Genomic DNA, 17,711 nt, shown 5'->3' with positions numbered 1-17,711 from the left:
TCTAAGCTTCAGTGTGGAGTTGTGTTTGGTTATTGCTGTGTGTTTGAATACTCTGAGGATTTTAAGAAGTGTCAGAATCTTTTCCTTTATCTGCAGTTTCTAATGCTGCTGGTCTTTGTCCCAACTCAGCAGGCACAGCTCTTCCCCAGCACATCTCAGAGGTCACTGTATGTGTTCCAATTTCCAACACTGCTGTTTAAAGACCCTGTAACACATCTACAGAATATCAGAGTGGAAAAGTATGTCAGAGCTCAGCTGAGAGTGACTGAAAGGACAAGGTTGTGTTGATCAAATGTAAGAGCTGCTGTGGGAAGGAAATCGCCCATTGGAAACTTCAATAAAACAGTATACCTCTTTCATGTTGTATCACCGTTCCCAGAGAGCCTTCAGGCTTGCTGGGCTCTGTCATGATATCGTTAAGTTTTAGGCAGGTCCGGACCCCGGGCAGAAGCGTGCTTATTTCAGAGAAGGAGCAACTTACAATCGGTGGTAAAAAGGTGTTTATTCAGGGCAGAAGCCCAGGTGGTCGAGGCTTGAGTGTGTGTCTGAAAGTGAGGGACCAGAGAGCGCTTTTTGGGTCTCTCTTGCCCTTATCAACAGGGGTGTTACAGATGGAAATGAAGGGGGAATGATTTAGGTACAGGGGGGCTGGACTTTACCAAACAGGGGAAAAGGGGGTGTGGATGATACCCGAGGCCTCTCTGGCCATCTGGCCTTGGTAGAGCCATCAAGATGCTTGGGTGTACACCCAGATAAGATATAATAGATTCTTAATGACTGAAGCCAAGGCTATCAGAGACATACAATGGGCTGGCCCGGGCCTATTATGTGACTTAACGACTGTAATTAAGAGAAGCGGGGGATGTGGGGGGTAGGAAAAAAATCTTACAGAAACTTATTAACAAAAATTATAGAAAAATTAAAAAACTTAATTCCACACCACTACAATGTTGTTACAGCATAGCTCACAAAAACTCTAATGCAATGTCCTAGAGGTGAAAGACTGCATAATTTACTCATAGGCATATTTTTACTGGTACTTGAATACTGAGGTGTCCATTCTTTCATCAGGAAAACCTCCCATGCCCTTTTAAGTCATTCCTCTTGTATCTTGACTTCTGTCTACATTCTCCCCATCTACTGACTCTGAACTCCTTGCCTCCCTTCACTGAGCATGGAGCTCTTCCTGCATGGGCTGGTGTGACAAGCAAACACTTTTTTTATTGCCTGTAGAGCCAGGCAAGCTTCTGAAAGGGAGAGCTTCCATCTCTCCTGTTCTCCTCTGTATGTGGTTCCTTTGCAGCATAACACACACTGGGGCACTCACCTGGAGGCAGGTCCTGAGATGCTGCCACTGCACTCCACACTGCAGACTGCACAGCATTCCAGGATAACATGCAAGGTGGATCAGGGGTGTCCTTGGGCTCGCCCCTGGAGAGGTCAATCCAGGCCTGGCTGGTGTTCATTGCTTCTTGCACCTTCAGAAGCACTTCCCTGCCCCTCTGGTATAAGGAGGAAGTGTGCTTGGTAATAAATTAAAGGAAAAAACTAGAATAGTGCATCCCCAAGGGAGACAATAAAGATAAAAAGTATTTGTCAAGGCATGCCTCACTCAGATGACCTGGGAAAAAGTCATAAATATGGGTAGTGTAGTGTCTCCAAAGTACCTCCAGTGAATCAAAATAAAGAAACCTTTAAGCACAGGAGTCTGAAGTCATCAGGACAGCTGCAACACAGAGGTGAAAATAATTTACAGAGAACCCAGAGAGGCCGTATGGGTTTGTGTTCTCCACATGTTCTCCTGCAGCACAAAAGTAACCTGCTGGTGGAACAAGTTTTCAGAGATTTATCTCCTGCTGCCTTTCAATTAGTATTGAAAATTTTTGACTTATAGCACAAAAACCTGTTAGTGACATCATTCCAGGGCAGTAAATCTTGACATAAGGAGGCCACAGAGACTCCCAGCCCTCTGCACCCTGGGCAGAGGTGTCATTTCTGTAATGTTTCTGCCATGGGCAGTGATATGGGGTGCTTATTCCGTAGGCTTTATCTTTGGTGCTCCAAATCTAGCCTCAGCAGCACACACTGGTGCACACATGAGGGTGTGCACACACAGAGATGCCTCAGTCTGGTCCCATACTGGGAACAGAGGTTACACCAGTGGTTGCAGCCCTTCTCTGACACTGGCTAGACACCAGACATGCTACCAAACTGTTTGTCTGGGCCTTGCTCAACCAATAACTGACATTTATTTACTTTAAAAATTTAAATTTGTATCTGGAACCATATTGTCCGAAGCCTCTTTTGTAGAGCCCATTATTGTTTCTCATGTGATGGTCTCTGGGCACTTACACAAACTATTGTTGCACGTTTCCTTGGGAAGTCTTCCGTGGTTGTAAATCATCAGCAGATGTCTCATTTTTCTGAAACATCAAGAAACTGGCAGCTTTACTAACAGAAAAATAAGGGAGAACATTTTTCTTGTTGTTACGTAGCTCCCTGTTAAGCACAGAGGTCTGCAGTTCCTGTGTGTATTTGTATTTTGTTGTTTAGTCTTGCCCCTGAGGAATCCATCCCTCTGATATCCAGCCCTATTTTGAAGCAGACACTAGAAATGCCATTTCTGTGCTGTCAGGTTTTGCAATCCTGACAGATCCCCAGGCTAGCCTGGTGTCCACCCTGCCCAGAAAGCCGAACTCGTTACCAGGGTCACTAATTGCCCCCACTGTGATCTCCCTGCCACATTGCTGTCCCTCTCCCTGCAGATGCAGAGAGCTGCTGGCTCCTTCCTGCCTGAGGGAGGCCTGAGGGATGGCTGCATGTGCCTCTGCAGCTGGAAGCCAGGCACCACATTTCATTCCTGGTATCCTCCTGAGCCTGAGACCACATCAGCCACAGCTGGCAGGAAGAGGAGTTAAGCCATGCCTCAGTTCCTGCAGAGCTTCACTTTGCTTGTTTTGATGAATTTTATTTTATTTTTAAAATTCAATTTAGACATAGTTGTAACCCTGCAAAAACAGTCTGGTGCAGCATCACATTCTAACCCAGAGCGAGCCCAAAGCACCAACTTTCTGGGCTTGTTGGCACCAAACAGGCAACAGCCACTGAGAATATAAACCACTGTTGGATGGTGTTCCTTGCAGCAGCACAGCCCAGGTGTATTACAGAGCTGGTCCAGCATATCAACACACACACAGCATTTCTTTCAGGCTGTGTGTGATTCTGTGATCCCTTAAGAACACGCTCCTCAGTGCTCATCCATTCTGCAAAGAGAAGAGGTTGTGTTAAAATGTTAGCCATCTCCCTGGATTTAGAAAAGGGAGGAGGATTTCTCTCCTGTCTGCTGGGGGATGAACATTGTGTTTGTAAATCTGCAGCAAAAAGCTGGGCAAAACATCTGCATTAGGGAGAACACAGCCTGAAAGGAAAATGGAATTCCCTTGCATTGCAATCTCTGTGAGGTGTCTGCCAACCTTGTTTATCCTATTTTCTGGCAACCCAAGAGTTTCAACCAATTGTTTAGTGCTTCCTTCCTCTTTACTAGTGCTGCTCACAACAACTCATATCAGCTCATAATTCCTGTGCTATTAGACAAAGTACTGTTTGGTGCTACCAAAATAAAGGGGAAACAAAGCATGAGCAGTCTGTTTCAAATCCACTGCCACTGCTCAGGTCCTGCCTCACAACAGATCTTTGAATACCTGAAATTTCTTCTGTCTGCTGAACAGGACCTGAACTGAGATGCTTTTCACCTGAAAAACCACAACAGCAACAACAACCCAGCCAAAATTTTTTTAGCATTTTCAGCACAAGAAAAACAAGTTTAGAAGAAATGCAAAATGTGGATGCCCCAATGTGTTGGTTTAGCACAGATGGTGAAGTGCAATTGGTGGGTTTTTTTGAGTTGACAACCAAAATAGCCAATTGCATGCAGAAAGACACCTCTGGGAAACATACAGCTTTAAAAATTAGAAGGAAGCCTGGGATCTCTCTCTCTTGCTTCTGCCTTTCACAGGAGGTAAGGCTGGCCTGGCTCTCTCTTTTAGAGGGGGCCGGGGCAGCCCGGCCTGCCCGGACCCGGTGACTCTCAGGCCGGGTGAGGGGATGATGATGTGCCCCCGGCCCGGATCAGTTTTTTTAGCAGCTGGAAACATCCTGCCGCTCCCTCTATGAGTGTGTGTGTGTGGGGGGGGGGGGGGGGGGAGGGAGCTGGCCCAAGGCCTGGCCGTGGGCCTGAGCCCTTTCCCAATCAGGGGGAGGGGAGCCTGCAGCCTGCGCCCGCTCCAAGCTGGGCCCACCCTGAATGAGACCGAGGGGTGGGGGCAAGGAACCTTTCATCAGCCGGGCTGCTCTGAGATCTGTCGGCCTGAGTTTTTCCCCCATTCCCGTGGCTTTTGAAAATCCTGGCTGCCGCCTGGCAGAGTTCACGTGATCACCGCAGGCCTGGGCAAGTTTTATATCTTTCCTGCCAACATGAAGCTTTTAAGACTTAACTCTTCCCAGAGAGAGAGAGAAGAGGGACAGAGTAAACATAAAGAGGACCCAGCATACCAGTCAAATGGAAAAAGTGAGTGAAAGATTAATTAGAAGAAGGATGAAGAAGTTGCCTGCTGGCTAGACTTTCTTGTTTGAACTATAAAACTGAACTCTGTTGGTAAATTGTCCTTTAAATCATAGAAAATATGCATTTGAAGAGATGATTTGTAGATTTTTAAGCAAAAGTGTTTGTGATGAACTGTATAAAAAGCTCTCCCACCAGTGAAAGGAGTGAGAAAACATCTCTGTTCCTTGAGATGAGAAATCCTTTGCTTTGAAGTTGCTTATCTTTAAAAGATGACACCCCAAATGCCTGAGTTCCACGACCCATAAGCAGCTTGGGAAACTGCTAATGGGAGGAGACCACATGGAAGCAGATTTTCCCTGAGCAGCTGTTTCTGTGAGAGTTCCAACCCACAAGAGAACTTTTCTAGGTTGTCAATGGGAGAATTCCATAGTAAACAAGAGACTCCTCTCCTGAAGAATTGATGAAAGACTATATTTAAAAAGTCAAACTGACTGAATGTCACAAGTTTTGTCTCTATGTTGTTTGTAAAAAAGTAAACATTGTAGGAGGAGGAGAAGATTTTGAAAGTTTCATTTCTTTTTTCTCTTTCTTTTCCTTACTGCGTGTTAATAAACTATCTGTTTCCTTTTAAATTGAGCCTGTTTTGCCTTTTTCTCCAAAAATTCTACTCCCCAGTTGGTAAATAAAATTCAGCAAACATGAAACCACCACACTCAAAGACCACAGTATAGCCAGGAATTTCCCCCATTGATATCCATGAATTTACCACAGGACAAGGGAAAGGCAAAGGCTGTAAAATTTTTGGCAGCTAAAGAACAGTTAGACTAGCAGGAGAGCCTTCTCTGCCTCTTTCTTTTAGTGGCAGTTGATCCTTCCTTTCCCTTTTTGGTCTTCCTACAGCACTGTAATATGACAGGAACCCCTCAATGCCTTTGTGGTTTTTATAACCCAGTGAGTCCTGCAGAGCTCTCCTGGTGCCAGCAGCCCAGCTGCTGTCCCTGGGCTCACATATGGCAGATGCCTTTGTCCCCAGCTGCAGACATGCATCATCCTGTGCCGTGTCCAGTGGGGCTTGGAAGATCCAAATAATTTAATATGCTGAGGGGAATTCACTTAACTCAAGCCATGGCAGATTTATAGTTATTAAATTGAATGCCAGGAGGTTGTTAGCACTTTGAGAATCCTGGTTGCTTTTTCATAATCACATATTTATGGTTCCCACAGCACATAGTTTTTGTCTTGCCATTCATTTATGGCAGGTCTATTAAACTGCCACCACTAAGCTTCCAGGCCCTGGGCTATAACTCTCTCCAACACTCCTGTGACTGCATTTTCATTCTTCTGGGGCTGGTATGATGGAGATCGATACCTGTACCCTGGAGAATATAGAGAGAGCATGTTCTGCCCTATGAAGCAGGCACAAAATGAAGCCTGTGAATGATCTGTTGTCTGAGGAACACACTCCTTACAAAGAAAGATTTGTTATCTGCAATCCCAGGTGTTGGCTTTTGGAGTGAGTGTGGATAAACTTGTAATAAATATGGGCGGAGATAATATTTTTCTCCTTAAAATGCCTTTATTAATCAGCTCTTACAATGGTTGCTCGAGGGGTTTTGGCAGCCCGATGCGTCGTGGAGGAGGAGGGTCCTTGTCAGCTCTGCAGCAGGAAGTTCAGCAGAGCCGGAGAACTCTTCCCTCGCTGGGAGTGTTCCCAGAGTTCTGAATTTCCTTTGTTTTCCTCGGGGTCTCACTTTTGGCTTGGTACTTTTAAGTCACAGCAAGTCACAAAAACTGGAAAAATCAGTTCCCCTGATACTCTAGGGTTTACACGGCCTAGTATTGGTTTTTGTGTGTTTTAATTTTACTTAGCTTTATTTTTATAAGGGGTTTTTGGTGTTAAAAGGATCCCGAGATGCACCTGGGATTTCTAATTTGCATGTACAGGGTCACCCCCGGGAAGCAGGGGCTGCGGGCTCTCATGGCAGTTTTGCAATCAGATATGGCGTCTTGGAAGTTTTGATGGTGGGCAGCGCCGGGGCTGTGAGGTGGGGATGGAATGTGGCGGGTGTGGGTTCCCCTTTTTTTTTTTTTTGAGCGGGGCGGCGGTCTGGGCGCGCCACGTGGTGGTTTTGCGGGCTTTGGGGTTTTTCGCGCCGGGCTTGGGCCGGGCGGCCGGCTGCTCTCAGCCTTCTCGGCGGCGGCTGGCTGCCCCGCGGTGGGCACGGGGGAGCGTCCAGCTTTCTCTCCCCCGACTTTGGCGGCGGCAGCGCCGGCTGCTCCGGCGGTGGTCCTTTTTGCTCCAGTGTCGGGGGTGGGGAGCCGCGGTGCCGGGCTTCTTTGAATGGAGCTCTCGAGGTCTGTTTTTAAGGTGGTTTGGGGGGGGGGGGGGTGCCACGGAGGTGGCTTTTTACTGTTACATTACAAGATAAACATTCCAAATTTCATTTTTTTATCAAACTGAGCCCACAGTCTCCAGACTGGTGAGCTGAACACTGGGTATGCTGCTGGGCTGTGAGAGGAGGGAGAAGCCCCTCATCCCTGCCACAGCTGCCTCCTCATGCAGAAATTTCACAGGTTTTCCTGCATGTGTCCACACCCATGCTTCCACCTTCTCCAGGCCTTTATAGTTTTTTCAGTAAGCTTTCAAGCCTCAGTTGTTCTCATTTTTTCTGCTGTTAATTTATCTCTCTCTGCCCTGCTCTTCTCCTCCCTCTCCATTTCCATCAAGGCCTGGGGTGTTTGTGAAGCTTTGCCAGAACACCTGACCCCATGACATTTGTCACATTTATGGAGAAGGACTCTAGCCCAACAGTGCTACTCAAAAGTTAGGAAATCAGGTGAATTTCAGCAAGAATTATTTCACAGAAAGGACTGTAAAGTATTGGAAAGGGCTTCCCAGGGAGCTAGTGGAGTCCCCATCCCTGGTGTCCAAGAAATGCCTGGACATGACACCAGGGATGCTCTGAGCTGGTGACAAGGTGGGGATCAGTCACAGATTGGACTTGATGATCTTGGAGGTCTTTTCCAGCCTCAGTGATTCTGTGATTCTGTGAAATGAGATGCATTTGTAAAGTGATGGTATTTTAAAGGGCCTTAGAGAGATGGTCTTATCACAAAGGCAATTCTAGTTCTGGAATTCTCTCAAATTCAGGCCACCAATGTGCAACTGCCCATCAGTGAGGACAGTGTTTGGGGCAGAGCTTGAGTGCACTGCACCACAAAGAATTCATCCTCCCAACAGAGTTTTTTCTTCACTTTTCTTTTTCTTTTGTAGTAAACAATTCAAATGATGCACTGAAAATCCTTGTCCAAATATCAATTTATTTAGTTGACTCATTCTCACACAGGGAGCAACCTGGAAAGTGTTCTTTTGTTTTCCTCCTTCATACTTCTGCCTCTTCTTTAGAAAAATGTAAATTTCAAGTTAATGGATAATCTAGAATGCTACAGCTTTTCAGTCAAGTTTAAAAAGCACATACCAAAATAAACCCAAAGTTTCCACTTTGTACTCAAAACAATAAAAAAAAGGGAAAGCAATGCATGAGGGTTTTAATTCAGCAGCCAAATCACTGACTGCATGTTCCCAAGGACAAACAGGCATTGCTGAGCCTGTGGGAGCAGCTCCCAGAGACCCCCAAGCTCAGGGAATCTGTGGCAATAAGAGATCATAACTGTGGCAAAGTAAAATACCAAAAGGAATATAATGAAACTCGGGAGTCATTTGGATCATTTAAAAAATGGAGAATGAGCCAAAGTAGCAGAAAATAGAGCAGGAGGAGTCTGAGGTTTATTCAATTATTACTGAAGAGAATTCCTGAACAGCAGTGGAACCAGGGCCAGATATCCTGGGCCCCGTGAACTCAGCTATGCTCCTGTCCTTGAGACTATCACCAGTTTGTTTGTTTTCTCTGCAAGTCTTGCATTTGTTCCTAGGAAAAGAAGTCAGCAGGAATAGTGTTTATTTTACAAAAATAATTATTAAATACTGTTTAATAATTCATTTTGGCGACCACTAAGGGACCTGCTCTCGCTGGCCGAGGGGGCCATCGGGGCCTGGGACACCTTGGGGCGCCTGCCCCGAATTTCCTGGGAAGGAGGGCTCCTGCAGCCCTGCTGACACCCCTGGAGAAAAGACCAGAACCTCCTGAAACTGATTTATTAAAAAAATATGGATATTGATCTAATACCAATATCCAACTATGACGGACAAAGACTCTCTAACAGTTTAAAGTTAGAAAGTGTATATTTATTACGATGCCAGGCAGCGTGCAGGATAGCTCCTGAATACACACCGCCATTTACAGATGATCACAGGGTCTTTTTATGTACAGGAGCATATTCATAACTCTGGTACATCCCATTCCCCGCTTCGTATGGTAATTAGCCAAAAAGCCATTAAGCATGCGTAGTTTGTTCTTTGAAATGGGTTGGTGGTCTTTTTTATGGGGTGGGGTCCCAAAATGATGAAGAAAGATGGGTTTTCCTCTCTTTGACTTTTTAACCTTTAGTGTTACGTGACAGCTGAATCCTGTTTTTCCAGGACTGTTTGATTTATGATTGTATTGTATTCATGGAGTCTATTGATTAGTCAGGATGCACAAGCATAGTTTGACAGGCTTGATGATTTATCAGTTCCTTCAATCCGGCTTCTGTTAACAAAAGGGAAGCTTATCTACCTTATCTCAGCAATATCTATTTTAACTAAAGTCTTTAATTCTTCTAAATCAGTGCTTCAGAACTGCGGACAAAAGGTATGTTTGAAGGAAAAATATTGAATACAGGTACCTTTGAATAGAGGCAATTTATAAGTCATAAGAGACGTCTTATGCAAAGCAGAGGCCTGACTGAGTCTTGGAAACTCCACGGAGTCTTGTAAATGGTTGTTTTTGTTCCAGGTGAAAGCTGGTAACTTTGTTTTTGGGGGGGGCAGCGGTGGCAGCAGAGCTACTGGTATTGTTGGTTTTAGGAGCAGTGGTGGCTCAGATTTTGGCTTGTAGTTTAAAGGTGCACTTTGGTAATCCATAATCTGAGGGGCTAGCCCGAGTTTTGAGATGCGAAGGGTCCCGTTTTAGATCACGGTCCCGCTAGCCAGATGTGTGTGTGTATTGCTGACAAATCTGTATCTGTTTGGTAGTTTGTTTTGTAATTGTGTGTGCTTAAGTGGAGAAAAGAATCATTTGTGTAGCGTATGTGTTTTAGGCGTTTTGGTTTGTGTGATTTCGGAATGTGTTACTAACCTTTGTAAGCATCTTTGGAAGTTTTGCAAGTTTAAAGTTGTGAAAGGGTTTTAAAATCCCTGCCAGAATCAGTGGAGGGATATCTTTGCTCAAAAGGGAGAAAGGATCTGTTGTGTTTAGCTGTGAATTTGTGTGTAATTCTGACTGTGTGTTAGCAACAAAGGTTTGACCGGTGAGAGGAATTTTTTGTGTATGTGTTGAAGTTGTTTATTTTGTGTTTTGGAGGAGTGAGAGATGGGGAAAGGATTTTTTTTTTCCCCTCTTCTTTGGAACTATAGTGATCGAGCAGGAATATGAGTTGCCCTGGCAACTGGCAGAGAGCCAGAATTTGTAGCCTTAGGCTGCGACTTTAGGCTCTTTGTGAAATTCTGAAAAGCCTGATGTGTTTGTTTTAACGGTTGTTTGTTTTTGGAGTGCAGATTTAATTGTAAAAAGAGCCAGAACTGCCTGAGATCAAGACCTGCCCCCCCTTCCTCAGTGGGGAAAAGATTTGTGGAGTGTTTTAGTCAGGATCCATAGGATTCTCGGAGACACTGTGTTAAGATCTTTAGCTGAGTGTGTTTGAAGTTGTCAAAAACCTGTTGTTTTATGACCTTGAAAATTGCTGGTACACAAACAAACAAGTTTTGGTGAGGGGGGAGAGGACCTGGTCTGGTGGTATTGTGCAAGAAAAGCAGAGAACCCAAAACTTACGCCTAACGCCGGCAGAAGTGGCTGAAGGATTTTTGCTGCTGAGATATGCAGGCGAAAGAGTTCACGCTGCGTTCTGTAGCATTCTGAGTCAGGTGGCAGAGACCTGTCCAATAATCCAAAAGGCTTTAGGACGAGTTGTAATCCTAGTTTACACAGCTTTTAGCATAGCGTAGAATCGTGGAGCCTCTGGTGATACTCGGCTACTACTTTGCAAAATTTCCATTTGTCCCTTGGTTACAACACAGTGAGAAATACAACTAGTTCTCGGCTGCACGCTTACTACGGTGTATAAGAAGTTGATTGCAATTTTCAAATGTATTTTGGTGGTAATATACCCAGAGCAAAACATAACAAGAAATTTAGTTTAATGAGTGATTAATAACCAGCTGTCGAAGTTTGAAAAGCAAAACGAGTGAGAGGCTCCAAGTCAGAAATACAATTTAAAAAAAGAAAGGCAAAAAGGTAAAAATAAAATAAAATAAATGCAATAACACAAAGGACCATTGACAGAGTCAGAATACAACCTGAGCAGGATGGTGGAAGCAGTCCAGATGAGGTGGTCTTCCTGAAGCAGTGATCCTGTAGAAAAAGTCTGGGAGCTCTAGTCCTCTGGGAATCAAGTAGGTAAGGGCTCCTTGCACTGTTCCAAAGACCAGCTTATATCCAGGTGAGAATGCTTGGCTCCTACCCCTGGGCAGAGCATCTCACAATGGGATGATGAGTTGTGAAGTGGGTCCTTGATGGCCCATTAAACAGAGATAACTCCTGGAGGGAGTTACCTGTGAGTCATGGGCAAGGCGTTAATGGGCCATTAGCAGTAGAGCCCAAAGGAAGGGGCCTGGGAAAACACTGCCCCACGTGGTTCCAAGAGCTCATAGAGATGGTGATAGAATAAATACTTTGTGTACATCCTACACTGCAACCCAGGACATAATCCACCCCTTATTCTATTACCATCTACATCATATCCAAATCAGTACATTCTTACAAAGATATGCATACACATAGAGAATAAAATGTTACACACGCTTCTCACTTAAAATTAAGTCTCCCTGTGGTACACAATTGGTTTCACCATCTTTCTGCATTATCCACCAAGTGTGACCAGGTCCTTGAGCAAAGACAATCCCACGGATGGGTCTGCCTTTTCCTGAGGCAGGATTAATCCAAACAGTCTTCCCTAAAATGCCTTTCATATGTACTGCAGGGACTTTATCTCCATCCACTGTGTGCAAGGGTTCAGACTGGGCAGGACCACCTCGATTGATAGACCCTCGGGTATTGACCATCCAAGTAGCTTTGGCTAAGTTCATTTCCCAATTCTTGAAGGTCCCCCCGCCAAGTGCCTTCAGGGCAGTCTTTAATAGTCCATTGCACCGTTCAACTTTTCCGGCAGCTGGTGCGTGATAAGGAATGTGATATATCCATTCAATACCATGTTCTCTGGCCCAGGTTTTATGAGGCTGTTTTTGAAATGGATCCCATTGTCCGACTCAATTCTCTCGGGGGTGCCGTGTCTCCACAGGACTTGTTTTTCCAGGCCCAGGATGGTGTTCCGGGCAGTGGCATGAGGCACAGGGCAGGTTTCCAGCCATCCAGTGGTGGCTTCCACCATGGTCAGCACGTAGCGCTTTCCTTGGCGGGTTTGGGGAAGGGTGATGTAGTCAATTTGCCAGGCTTCCCCATACCTGTACTTCAGCCATCGTCCACCATACCACAGAGGCTTCACTCGCTTGGCCTGTTTGATTGCAGCACAGGTCTCACAGTTGGGGATGACCTGGGAGATGCTGTCCATAGTAAGGTCCACCCCTCGGTCACGGGCCCATCGGTATGTCGCATCTCTTCCTTGATGACCTGAGGCATCATGGGCCCAACAAGCTAGAAACAGTTCTCCCTTGTGCTGCCAGGCTAGATCTACCTGTGATACTTTCACCTTGGCAGCTTTGTCCACCTGCTCGTTGTTGTGATGCTCCTCATTAGCCCGGCTCTTGGGTACGTGCGCGTCCACGTGTCGAACCTTCATGGTCAGTCTCTCTACTCGGGCTGGGATGTCCTGCAAAATGTCAGTGGCCCAGATGGGTTTTCCTCTGCGCTGCCAGTTGACCTTTTTCCAGCGATTCAGCCATCCCCACAGAGCATTAGCTACCATCCATGAGTCAGTGTAGAGATAGAGCCTCGGCCATTTCTCTCGTTCAGCAATATCCAAAGCCAGCTGGACAGCTTTAAGCTCTGCAACCTGACTCGACCCCCGTTGTCCCTCGGTAGCCTGTGCAACTTGTCGTGTGGGGCTCCAAACTGCAGCTTTCTATTTCTGGTTTGCGCCTACAATTCGGCGGGAGCCATCAGTGAAGAGAGCGTATCGTCTTTCAGTCTCTGGTAGCTCATTGTATGGTGGGGCTTCCTCGGCACGCGTTACTTGGTTTTCTTCTTCTTCAGACGATAATCCAAAATTCTCACCTTCTGGCCAGTTTGTTATAACTTCCAGAATCCCAGGGCAAATTGGGTTTCCAATACGGGCACGCTGTGTAATGAGAGCAATCCATTTGCTCCATGTGGTGTCAGTGGCGTAATGCGTGGAAGGAACCTTTCCCTTAAACATCCACCCCAGCACTGGTAATCGGGGTGCCAGAAGCAGCTGTGTTTCAGTGCCAATCACTTCTGAGGCAGCTTGAACTCCTTCATAGGCGGCCAAGATCTCCTTCTCAGTGGGAGTGTAGTTGGCTTCGGAGCCTCTGTAGCTTCGGCTCCAGAATCCCAATGGTCGGCCTCGAGTCTCCCCAGGCACCTTCTGCCACAGGCTCCAGGACAGACTGTTGTTCCCGGCTGCAGAGTAAAGCACATTCTTCACATCTGGTCCCGTCCTGACTGGACCAAGGGCTACTGCGTGAGCAATCTCTTGCTTGATCTGAACAAAGGCTTGTTGCTGTTCAGGGCCCCAGTGGAAATCATTCTTCTTGCGGGTAACCAGATAGAGAGGGCTCACAATCTGCCTGTACTCAGGAATGTGCATCCTCCAGAAGCCTATGGCACCTAGGAAAGCTTGTGTTTCCTTCTTGTTGGTAGGTGGGGACATGGCAGTGATCTTGTTTATTATCTCTGTGGGGATTTGGCGACGTCCATCTTGCCACTTGACTCCCAGGAACTGGATTTCTTGAGCTGGTCCCTTAACCTTACTTCGTTTAATGGCAAAACCAGCTTTCAACAGAATTTGGATAATCTTCTCTCCTTTCTTGAAGAACTCCCCTGGGGTGTTTCCCCATACGATGATGTCATCAATGTACCGCAGATGGTCCGGAGCTTCACCCTTCTGCAGTGCAGCCTGGATCAGTCCATGGCAGATGGTGGGGCTGTGTTTCCACCCCTGGGGCAGTCGGTTCCAGGTGTACTGCACACCCCTCCAGGTGAAAGCAAACTGGGGCCTGCACTGTGCTGCCAAAGGAATGGAGAAGAAGGCATTGGCAATGTTAATGATTGCTTACCACTTTGCTGCCTTGGACTCCAGCTCATATTGAAGCTCTAACGTGTCTGGCACGGCAGCGCTCAGTGGTGGCATGACTTAATTCAGAGCACAGTAATCTACTCTCAGTCTCCATTCTCCACTGGACTTACGCACGGGCCATATTGGGCTGTTGAAAGGTGAATGAGTCTTATTGACCACCCCTTGGCTTTCCAGTTTACGGATCATCTGGTGTATGGGAATCACAGAGTCTCTGTCAGTGTGGTATTGGCGGCAGGGTACTGTTGTTGTGGCAGTTGGTACCTGTTGTTCTTCGACTCTGAGCAGTCCCACAGCAGAGGGGTCATCTGAGAGACCAGGCAAAGTATTCAACTGTCTGATGTATTCTTTCTCAACTGTGGCTATCCCAAAAGCCCAACGATATCCTTCCGGGTCTTTGAAATACCCATTCCTGAGATAGTCTATGCCGAGAATGCATGGGGCCTCTGGGCCAGTCACGATGGGATGTTTTTGCCACTTGTTCCCAGTTAAACTCACTTCAGCTTCTAATATAGTCAGTTCCTGGGACCCTCCTGTCACCCCAGAAATAGAGATGGATTCTGTTCCTACATACCTTGATGGCATCATGGTACATTGGGCCCCAGTGCCAACCAACGCCATATATTTTTGTGGGTCAGATGTGCCAGGCCATGGGATCCACACAGTCCAGTAGATCCGATTGTCTCTTTCCTCTTCCTGGCTAGAGGCAGGGCACCCCTATTCCTGGTCATGGCATACATTGTTCTCCTCCTGTACGTATGTTTCTGAGGTCCCTTCCAGAGGATCAGTCATATCATCATTCCTGAACCGTCTGGAGTTCTGAGAGACTGGGGCCACATTGATTCTGGATGGGCTTCTTGTGGTAGGTGTTCCTCTTTTCAGTTCATGTACCCGGGCTGCTAGGGAGGATGTGGGTTTTCCATCCCACTTCTTCATGTCTTCTCCATGCTCTCTAAGAAAAGACCAGAGGTTACCCTGTGGTGTGCATCCTCTGTCCCTCGCTGGGGGACACCTGCTCCTAATGGCAGAGACTCATCGGCTCTGGTGAGATATGGTAAATTTCTTCCTTAAGTTCTTTCAATTTCTGATGGCCTTCTTCAATCAAGCTCCGGACTTGCCCAGCCAGTCTTGTTTCCACAGACAAGACATGGGTGTGAACTGGGGCGGTGACAGTGTCCTCGTAAATTCTTAATTTATTAGCCAAGACACCCACCTTGTCCTCACCTTCCCTCCATTGCAGTGTTGCCAGGTAACGTGAGTGCATCTCTGGTCCAAGCCGTGCAAATCTCAACCACATCCGTGATGTGCACTGGACATCATCTGGGCTTTTAGGAAATCTCTCATCTTCTGAAAAAATGATCTCCAGCACAGCCAATTCCCTCAGGCGTTGGATACCTTGTTCTATTGTGCTCCATTTGCCTTGGTGCACTTGGAGGTCTTCTTTACAAAGGTATCTGTCTTTCACACTTGTTAGCAGTCGCTGCCAGAGGCTGAGAGGTTCTTGGGTTTTCCCAATCCCCTGGTCAATGACCACATCCTGGGACAGCGATCCCAGTTGCCTGGCCTCAATTCCATCCAGAATGGTGTCATTGGCTGCAGCGTCCCAGATGCGGAGCAGCCAGGTCAGGATGGACTCGTGGTCTGGCGGGTGAATTCCCTTTGCAGGTCACGCAACTCACCCAGGGATAGAGAGCGAGTGATGATCTCTATCTCTGTCTCTTCTGCTGACTGCAAAGGTCCTGCTGCATTCTCGTCAGTCACTACGCGGACTGATTTGCTCCTTGACTTCTTCTTCTGAGTGGTGGCAACTGCCACTGGTTTAGATTGTTCCTGTTCAGTGACGGTTTGTGTGGAGATGCCGACGGCACCTTTGATTCCTTTCTCCTCTGTGACAGTGTGCGTAGACGTGGACACTGTTGATTCACTTTTGGCTTCTTTCTGCTCTGCGATGGTCTGTGTAGATGCTGATGCTGTTGCTTTGCTTCTCTTTCCCTCTTCCTCTTCCTTAAGAACACACTGCATCGCACCATGTGGTGTTTTGATCCTAAGCATGGTGCAGAAAAAACAAAGGGCCGTGCAGAGAAGACAAAGGAGGACTAACAATAACATCATACTGTCCTTGGTATCAAGAGGGTACTCAATATTTTCTAAAACTGCTGTGTTATGCCTGAAAAGCTGGAAAAAATCATTCTTCACTTCTCCCCACAGGGGCTGGGTAAGATTGTTGAGGCCCCAGATGTAGCATCCTAGACCAGAACACGAATCCAAAACTGGGTATAAATTCTGAATGCTGTTCATTGCATCGGAGTTTATCAAGCAATGGACATAATAGACCAATAAAGCAATTTTAGTACCATACCCTGGTCTGCGCAGGAGCATTAAGACTGGCAGATAGGGCCTCATGTGTGAAAAATATAGAGAGATAGGTATAAGACACATGTAAGCACGTTGGGCATCATAGCGAACAGGTGTCTTCTTCAATTAAAAAAAAAAACCCTGTAATTCTGACTTTTCTTAGTACCTCGGACCCCACGTTGGGCACCAAAAAATATCAAAGTTTGAAAAGCAAAATGAGTGAGAGGCTCCAAGTCAGAAATACAATTTAAAAAAAGAAAGGCAAAAAGGTAAAAAATAAAATAACATAAAATAAATGCAATAACACAAAGAACCACTGACAGAGTCAGAATACAACCTTAGCAGGATGGTGGAAGCAGTCCAGATGAGGTGGTCTTCCTGAAGCAGTGATCCTGTAGAAGAGGTCTGGGAGCTCTAGTCCTCTGGGAATCCAGTAGGTAAGGGCTCCTTGCACTGTTCCAAAGACCAGCTTATATCCAGGTGAGAATGCTTGGCTCCTCCCCCTGGGCAGAGCATCTCACAATGGGATGATGAGTTGTGAAGTGAGTCCTTGATGGCCCATTAAACAGAGATAACTCCTGGAGGGAGTTACCTGTGAGTCACGGGCAAGGCGTTAATGGGCCATTAGCAGTAGAGCCCAAAGGAAGGGGCCTGGGAAAACACTGCCCCACGTGGTTCCAAGAGCTCATGGAGATGGTGATAGAATAAATACTTTGTGTGCATCCTACACTGCAACCCAGGACACCAGCAATTTGGGTAAAGTGTCCGGCTAATTGTGTAGGTTTTTTTTTTTTTTAATAAAAAGGAGTTTTTCCCCTTTTTGTGTAACCATAAATTCTTTCCTCAACAGCTGATGCTTCAATCCTTGTTTTGAAGAACAAATACTGCTAACCTTTTCTTTTTTAACTAACTTTTTTTATCCTTTTGTTAATTAGTAAAACTGCATATCAAGGAATAGGAGGTGCAGGAATCCAGAGTCTGGTTTAGAAGTCCCTGCCCAAGGAGGGGTTGTTATTGTGACCCGTGGATTGTGTTCTGTTGCTCAGTTTTACAGGACTTCTGGGCCAGATTTTGTTAGAAGCTGGTCAGGTGGCACATGGTGAGTTGAGTGTGGCCAGGATATTTTTGTGCCAGCAGAATACCAGGTAAAACTCAAGAGTTGGGATAAGGTTAAGAGGCATTGGGAGAAAAAGAACTCTAAGCATGGGGGCAAATGAGAGTAAAGAGATTCCTAAAGGGAGCCCGTTGGGGTGTATTTTAACACACTGGAAAGAGCTGGCGGGATATGATGGTACAGAAACTAAGAGGGAGCTGATTAAGTTATGCACACAGTGGTGGCCACTCTATAAACTCGATGAGGGAGTGA

Source organism: Zosterops lateralis (genome assembly GCF_965231275.1).
Source record: "Zosterops lateralis genome assembly, chromosome: W".
Taxonomy (NCBI): Eukaryota; Metazoa; Chordata; class Aves; order Passeriformes; family Zosteropidae; genus Zosterops; species Zosterops lateralis.
This window is presented reverse-complemented; position numbering follows the sequence as displayed.